This window comes from Hyposmocoma kahamanoa, unplaced genomic scaffold (genome assembly GCF_003589595.1).
Source record: "Hyposmocoma kahamanoa isolate Upper Pololo Valley unplaced genomic scaffold, ASM358959v1 170, whole genome shotgun sequence".
Lineage (NCBI taxonomy): Eukaryota > Metazoa > Arthropoda > Insecta > Lepidoptera > Cosmopterigidae > Hyposmocoma > Hyposmocoma kahamanoa.
Genome location: NW_020653614.1, coordinates 1,262,082 through 1,271,665, shown reverse-complemented (window position 1 = coordinate 1,271,665; position 9,584 = coordinate 1,262,082).

The window sequence follows — 9,584 nt, the reverse complement described above, 5'->3', positions numbered from 1 at the left end:
TTTTATTTTATTAAAAACTAAAGCGTGAAATACACAGAGAGCGGGCGCGCCCGTCTCGCGTGCTTGCTCAGTGTGTTGTACTCTGTATGTTTTTTATTAAGTATGCATTTGACTTCCATCACACCTGATGGAAAGTGACGATGAGGTCGACACTGGAGCTCACTCTCTACTTGAAAAGGCCCAAGTTGTACAATTCCGCAAACAAGTCCGCAGGCAGGGAATTCCACTCCATAACCGTTCGTCGTATAAATGTGGAAGCGAAACGCGTCGAATCTTTGGAGTATCCACAACTAGGAGTGAAACCCGAGCTCTAGTACCCCGATGATGGAAAGGGGAAATTTCAACCAAGCTCTATTACTTCTGGGAGAATAATTATTTATATGCCTACATCAGGCAGCGGTAATGGATCTACCACCATATAACGCGTTGGTCTCCTAAGAGGACATGCGTATAAAGGTAGTATATGGCCAAACATAAAGAATAGAAAGATTTTGATTTATAAAATTTCACTTTTCAATAGTACTCTCTCTTGTAAAAATTTTTATCAAGCCATAAAGCAAAAAGGTGTTAATTTGACAAAATATCTTCTAATTCAATGAAAGGACAAAAGCTATCTATACTTTCAAAGTGAAATGTATGAAAATTATCACCTTTCTTTTTCGATTCTAATGCGACAACTCCGTAGAGACGAAATGGCATCTTAATAATAATAACACATAGTTGTTGATGCTTGTATCTAGATTGTATCATGTATAATGTCTATTTTTTATCTATGTATATGAAGACGAGGCCTTTCGGCCATCATCGCCGCCGATCGGGCGTTGTCGCCAACGTTCAGTCATCATGTGGGCTAAAGCAGCAGATATACAAACAATATTTGTGTTTAAATTTTTTATCGAATGTCAGAATGTTTCGCCACTATGATATTCAACTATTGTTTGTGAAATTACTCCACTAGTTTGTTATAATTATTAACACTTAGAAAAAATTCCTTCGATCCGGCCAGATTCGAACCGACGTCTCCTAGCAAACTGTACCAGACGCTATGCCAAGTAAACCACGGAACACACCAGTGGCACTCACGATTTTTTATTTACGCTTGTTGTCGGATCTTTGCATTTAGTTTTCAACGGCTTTTTTTAGCCGAAGCACTATCTATGAGAAGTCTATGAAAGTACTTCGTCACCCAGTTAGGCACCTTTATAGCTATCAACCCTGGCTAGAGATGTAGCTATTCACTGTAATTATTTTTTTATCAAATGTCTAAAAAAATACGACCACAAGCTCAAAGAAAACTTCGTGAGGTCAATTCGTGATTTAGATAGCATAGCGCTTGGCACGGTTTGATAAGAGACATCCATTCGAAGGAATTTTTTGTAAGTGGTCGATGTTTGCATTAATAATAATATATGTGTTGCAAAAACGAGCGATTCGTTCTGTGTACCATTTATTTTCTCGGGTTTTGTCTCAGAGTTTAGGAAAACAGATATTATGACTGTGGCATCACAGTACATTTACTTAAATATTTTGTATGCCCGTAAAAATATACATAATTTCATAAAGAAAGAAGATGTCCATAATATTAACCTTAGAACTAAGTCCAAACTCATGGTATCACGGTTTCCCATGCGGTTCTCTATTGTCTATAATAAACTTCTCTTTTCCTGTACTATAATCTTAGTATATCATAAAGATTCTCATCCCGCCAATGTAATATCTATGTAAATATGTTATATACACGTATATATTAGAATTCATAGTGAAAATAAATGATAATATTATATCCTTTACATCAATAACCAATAACACCAATAACTATCGATTTGTAAGATAAAATTGACGATCAAGGCAAACGTTAACATCGATATCGATATGTTTATATCGACTCGTGCTTATCTCACTGCTGTCGTTTATTTTAAACTGTTTTGAGCCATTTCTCGTAAGAACGTGTAATTTGGTTAACGAATTATACTTCTTTGTTTGTATATTTACTTCTTCACATCTCTAGTTACTTTGCGATGACAGATGACAAAACGGGTCTATTAGATGGTGACGTGTAATACTTATACAATTAATTCATTATGCTGTTATGCTGAAGGCTTATTGCACATAATTAAATTATACCTTTCGTGGTTATACCACTTATTAATTATAGAAAAATAGATTATTTGTTATTATATCGATTATTGCACAACCGGTCCATCACGTTGGCCTAGTGTGGGACTTCACGCGTTTTCTATGTCGATTCTTGTTGCTCATTCTATTAAATATTCACAAAACTCATATAGTGGTGTAAAATATGTTATAAAGCTGGATTGAAATAGCTCGCGGTATCCAAAATGTGCTAAGCATTTTTATGTAAAAGTTTCATAAATTTTATGCCAAATTGCAAACTTCCTATTCTGTGAAGTCAGTTAACATCTCCAAATAAACTACGATGAGGCAACGAGACCTATTGAAATAAAAATGCACTTTTAAAATTATTAGACTGTGACAGACAAACCGACAGACTTTCTATATTTCATTTGTTTTAATTGCAAGTTTTTATAGACAGCAAATGTTTATTAGATAGCAACCAATTTAGGCTTTTGATGTTCTAGACAACCACACCTGGTCTCGAACTTAGGAAATCCGAGTACTAAGGACACCAAGACCAGAACCTTTTTGGAAAAGTTAACCAAATTGGTATTTCTGGGAATTAAACCCGGGACCTCCTCATGTACTGTCCATAATGCAAACCATTTGGTCACTGAGGTCGTCAAAATATATTTATATATCGAAGTGTCACCACCACGGCGCCATCAGTCTATACGATTTTCGAAAATTCAATTACAACGCCATCTAGTAGATTGTTACTAGTTGAAAACGTCAAGCAATTGACTTGGAATTTTAAAAAGACCATTATTCTATATTCAATATAGAAAAGAAACAAGCAATACAGGTTTATCGTAATCCATCGTAATGTAAATAACATTACAAAATTCCATTGTTATAACCAATCTTTTTAAAATACCTAGAACTCAACACGCGATGAAGTGCCATTGTGCAAAATGACCGCCAATTGCACAATTATTTTTGTTAATTTATATAAAGTAGCTGATAGCCTAGACGAGAGACCGAAGCTTGCTAAAGGCTTGAAATCCTTTCGTCCTTCAGTAGCAGTAAAACTTGAAGCCGATGGGTTGAGTAATAGTGATAGAAAGTATCCTCGATCCATATGAATTTATTGTAGAAGTATAACAGAGAAAAGGTGAAGAAAGGAAGAAAGAAGACAGGTAAAGTAACTTCTCCTCCTAGCGTCGTATACCTCATTACCAAGGGTCCGCCATCTGTGGCGGTCTTTGGCATAGTGGAGCGCATCATGGAGATCCATGCCGAGAGCCGCACAAACTTGGTCGGACCATCATGTGGGACAGCGACCCCTCGTACGTTTACCATCGATCCGTTCGGTGACCGTTATTTGTTCGAGGTTGTGCCCTTCTTTCCTGGTAATATGACCAAATAAATCAAGTACCCCGAGACAAGGTGGATAGTCGGGTCTGGACGTTAAGCTCTCGCAAAATTGAGTCGTTGGTGCGAAAATTAGTACAACGGATTACCAACATTTTCCTCCAGCACCAAATCTCGAAGACGTTAACGCGGTCACGTTCCGGTCGGGTCCGGTCCTTTTTTAGTGTCCACGTTTCTGCACCAAAGTTAAGAATAGAAAACATGAGAGCCCAGCAATCTCATCTTAGTTTTACGCGCGTTAGGTAAAGCAAAGGATGTTACGAAAACAGGTAGGTATAAAAAGAGGTACATTCAAATAAAAACACTTCCTGCAAACTAGAACTTAAAGCTTTTTATTATATGATTAGTAGTAGCTTATAAGCAGTTAGGTTTACACGATAGGAGGATAGGGTCTTACATCTCCGACAATTTTGAAGGGAGTGGCGACGAAACGAAGCAAAGTATAGGAATAAGAGAACAATTCAAAATTTCAAAAGTAAGTGGCCGGGAACTAGAGAAAGGGGCGATAAAAAGTTGGGATAACAATAAAAGAGGTCACATCAGACGTACTGCCACCATACCTGGAGTTATAGGAGAAACTTCTTGGGCTTTCAGAAATTTTACCAGACTCTTATGTTAGCCGGGAAGAAAGAATCAGGACAATAGTAACAACAGGTAAAAAGTTTGTCCATAGAAGTACTTCAACCATACCTCTTTCTGCTGCCAAGCAATCATTTCAATATTACTGCGTTCTGTTTGAAAAGTCTGGATGCTGGTGAAACTATAATCACGAGGGACTTGCCAACTTTATGTCCTAGGGTGACTGGAGTAGTGGCAGTGCCCCTCAGATCTTTGCGATTAAAGAATGTTACTGCACTGGATAAGGCGTGTCGCTAAAAAATATGGAATTTAAAAAATCATCTTTGCTATAAAATATGTAGACGCATAGAAACGCAGTGTTTGATAACAAAACAGCTTCATCAAAAAATCCATTTAAATTCGTATTTTTACAGATCGGTGGTAGCCTAGTGGAAAAATTGCTGCTTCCAAATTGAGAAATCGAACAGTTCGAATTTCTGTGACATCACTTATGCCTTCAATTCCTCAGTTACGTACTGTAACTGTTTAGTTAGGTGAAATCTAAGCCTAGATTTTAGGAGGTGAGGTGTAGTGGATCACCCCTCGCGTCCTGCAATTCGCGAGCTGTAAATTAATATGAATAAAATAACAACAGGCGGAGAAAATTTGACACAGTTTCGACGACGACAAGCGCCCGATGGCGACCGACGGGGCAGCAGACAACGCGGCATGTGGTTAAACCGTTGGGAAATTTGCAAATTTTGGGATAACCGTGAATTTAACAATGGCTTCAGTTGAAAACCAAAATGTAGCAAGTTTTCTGTAGTACCTACTTAAAGATAAACATATCCATACAAAAATTATATTAAGGGTTTTTCATCAAGAACTTTCACATAGCCACCGAAACAATGAATTTATTGCAAACCAAATTTCCCGATCGCAGAATTTCACGAAAATCAGCCGTTAAGTGGCCAGCTCGATCATGTGATTAAACACCGCTGGCTTATTTTTTATGGGGTTATGTTAAAGACAGAATCTATACGGAGCCAATAGAATCGATTGCAGCCTTAAAACTCAAAATTCGTGAAGTGATTAACAAAATAGACCCACCATTTTGTCAAAAAGTGATTAAAAACATTGACGAAAGAATCGACATCTGTAACTGTGGTCGTGGTGGACATTTATCAGAATAGATATCATTTTTCATTCATAATTGCCAAATCTTACTTTTTTTAATAAAATAAAAAATTTGAATCTTAGTCATCTAAAATTATTGTTTTATTTTGATTTACAAAACAAAGTTCTTGTTGATAAGCCCTATACAAAGTTAGATAATATATTTTACTCTTAAATAAATTGTTTCAGACTTTTATTTTAATTTGTTTTCAGGATTTTATATGGTCAGCTAAAGTACGTCCTATCGTATAACACATCAGCACACACTTTAAACAATATCCTTAGGTGTGGTATATATTTTCTGTAAGAGCGTTATTTAATAGTAAATTCCCTAAACCATTAGAACAAAACAGTTTTTCCTGCTTCTCCTCCGTTGCTCTCCTTTAAAAAAACTTTACAATACCAAAATTGGCTAATAGATTCAGGCGTTACTTTGCGGAAGTCCATATTAAGAGCGCTCATGTCAAGTTTTGATGTTGGCTCCGCCCAAATTTGTGAAACAAATATATGCCTGAAGTTCGCGTGACATGCGACAGGAGATCTTGAATTTTGCGCATTAAAAGTACCAAATTCGTTTTAGCGGAATAACTCTAAAACTAATTAAGGATTAAAAAAAATCCGTAGTGACAGTTGTCGATTATCTAATCTTTGTCCTAATAACCTGTAGCATTTCGAGGATAAATCGATAAAATGTGAAAATTAGAGGTCATTTCGTGATTTTTATCTATCGAGGAAACTTTATTGTTTTATGTTTCTGATTAACGTCTATGCTTGAATATATCGTGTAGTTACTCATACAATATTTTATTTTTAACTTTAAAGCGGATATACCCCTCTAAAATCAAATCGAAGATTAGGAATTTTTCCTCTTCTCGCTCTTAATAAAAATGGAAGTAAATTAATTTATTTTCTTCGGCCGAGTGTCGAGCAATCAACAGCCCTTGAGGAAGCCTCGTGGAGAGGCGAAACACGTGTCGGGATATTTGGTGGTGGTGTCTGTAATTATAGTTTCGCGTGTGTTATTTATTTTATTAATTTTATGTATAAAATTAACTGCATGAAAAAATATTCAACACAAGCGCAGCTATTTCGCACAATTTAACCTTCACCAGGTTCGCGGAGTAGCAAAATAACTTCCATTTTTATCAAAATTGGCGATTAACATCAATATCACTTAAATTATAATCGTGTTACAGTTTATTTTTAACCGTACGAAATCATCGTTTTAAAAATATCTTAACCTGTCTTTTTCTTAAACCGTTGAAGTAATGCAATAATGATAAACGCCTTGAATCTTGCGCATATAGAACTTCCATAGAGACAAGAAAGAGTAGACTGGATCGTACGCTATACACAGATATATACATAGTACGTTTCATGCCCTTTTAAAATCGAGACGACAGCCTTCCACTTTTTTGTCACAATTTTATTGTGACATAAATGCTGTCTTACACGCTTGTCGATCTTTCTTTAGGATGTCCCATATCAAATAGAACCAAGAAATACAGTCTGGTATTTCTAAAAAGTTTCAAACTCTGCTACAGATGTTAATAACTTGACACAACTTGTCGCAATCTAGGTCAATGTAAAGAACTGAACTTGCAAAAAGTCTAGATTGAACATAGGCTGTTAGTTAGCCATTTAATGTGCTAGTATCTGGGCGAAGGGACCTACTGAACCCTTTTGAGTTACTTGAACTTTTGGTTTGTTCAAGAAATACCAAAATCCTTCGTTAAAATACCTGTTAAGGTTATCGCCTATTAACGTTACAGTACCAGCCCATCGCCATTTTGCCTTAAAAAAGACATTTAAAATTGGACTTATATTTCTGTTACTTAGAAATAATTCAAAAAGTTAAAAGAAAATAGCGCCTTCCATGTTTTCCATTGAGCTAAGTGAAGACAACATATACTCGCTACATTCCTTATCAATCACTTTCGCCTCTTCTACTTGCATCAATGTCTGGGATGACCTTGAAAAAGTGCAAGTTCCAAGTACCAAAATAAATAGACCGTAGTCTTTAAAATATATCATATGCCACATAACTTTAAGCACATTTTTCAATAATCTATTCTACATTGAGGGGTTGCTTGTCTGGTGCTGAGGCGTATAATAATCGATAGCCTTTAGGTACCTTCACATTGATATCGGCACTTTAATTGACGCGATTAAAACCTTCAACTTTACCTTAAATAATTTACAGCAACAAATTTAATTTAACCTAGTTTAGATATTGCCAAGTTAAAGCTAAAAGATAAAATGTAACCAAAAGGAAATTACTCTTAGGCTCTTAATCAGATAACTAAGAAGAATGCTCAGCAGTGAAGCATATTATAGAAATTATTTGTATTGAAGATTGTGTTTCTAGTGCGAGTTTAAAACGTCAAACTTTCAAGGTCAGTGAACCGTCCTCCACGGGCAAATTCCATCATGATATTCATAAATGTGACAAAAGAAAATATACGCAGTCCATAGGAAGACGTCTTCTCTGGTCAGACGTTAGTCATAACTGTCCACTTATCATCAGTCTTGTCAGTATTTATGATCCATAGAGTCAGGACGCGACATTCCCCTAAAGCTAAATGTACATTGAACCATCGACTTCTCAAATTGAAAATTCTCCAAACGCTGGCAGATAATTTTCTTAAAAATATATTAGTAACAGTAATGGAACATTGGGGCGTTGAACTATACGCTTTTATAAATTTCAAAATTGAAGTCTTCTTTTAATTTTCATTAGGGTTGAATTTAACAAAGCGATGTAGCGTTATTTGTACTGTCTTCTTCTTGTTTAAGAGCTAGGCTCTTGTTGCTGGACTAATCGCCAACCATTTCTGTTTAGCGTCCTAGCTTTGATTTTCTGATTCGATATGACATTAACTATTTTCCATATCTAACCTAAACAACTTTGTCTCGGTCGTCTTTTGACTCTCTTTCTATTTATGATGCTCCTAAGCAAACAGTCGTGACGTATCAGATGCATAAAACATGTTTACCCTTCGGTTCTCTATTGTCTTTAATAAGCCTCTCTTTTCTTGCGTTATTCTTAACATCTCGTCATTAGTTTTTCTTTCCGTCCAACTGATTCCCTCCATTCTTTTCCAGCACTACAGCTCAAATACTTCCAATCGCTCTTTGACTTTTTGTGTCATTGTCAATGTTTCACTACCAAACAATGCAATAGACTGAGCACATTTGGAAGCGGTGTCCAGGTGGGAATCTGACCACCATAGTATAGCTGCAGGCCTCCGCCTTGGTGTCCCAGTTTGCTCCCCACATCGGTGTCCTTGCGGCAAAGACTCCTTGACCCAATTTTAGTTTTAGTTTCCAGTATTTAAGCTTTAATGTATACTAAATAAGTACTCCAGCTTTTTCCCCGATTTTCCTGCAACAATGCAATACTCCAAATGTATTTACTAGTCGTTTTATTGGTTATCAAACTGACCAAGTATCTGAAGTTAGTTATTCCATCCAATGGTATGTTGTACTTTAACAGCCGCAATATCATCCTCTTTTTTAACACATCTGGTAATTATTAAGTAAAGAACTCAAAGGACATTTCCTGCTTAAAACTTACAATATGGCGAATTTGTCTGCCTTGAGCATTGTTACGCAATCACCATGACACACTTTACGACGCGACGATGGAATTTGATTAATGAATGATGAACCTGCAGACAGAAATATCGATGTTTGACACTTTTGGGCATGTCAGTACTTGTTGTCAAAAAAACGCTCTTAACCCAGTGGGAAAATGGTTGCTTTTCAACTCAAAATATCATTGGTAGAAATTGTTGCCGCAGCATATAGTTTTTATGGATATTTAGTAGCTATATTTCCCGTTAATTATATATAATTAACCTGTACATCGTTGAAGTAGAGCTCTGCTGGTAAGCATTCATCATCATCGTTTAGTAGCAGAAGAGATCCCTGTGAAAGAGTTCGTCCAGGAAAGTACTGCCACCTTGCCTATTTTTGCCGTCAAGCAGTAACATCAGCTTTAATGCGAACTTGTCAACTTATGTGTCAGAGTGATGAGCGTAGTAGAAATGCACCTCTGATCTTTGCGATTTAAAGCTCTGAGTGGCACTGCAACTGTTATGGACAGGCGTGTAGCTTAGCATCAAGCACACGACTTGTTCGTCCTGTCACTTGATGTTATATAAAAAAATCCTATTTAAGAGTCAGGCTCTTGTCGGTGTAGCCTCCTTCACTCGTCACTGTTGACAGCCAGTTCCATGACCTCTTTATAGCTGTTCAGTTTATTCTACTTTTTTCTGTGGTCTTGGTCTTCATTCTATTTCTTTTCCCTTTTATCCTACCTTCAATTATCATTCACA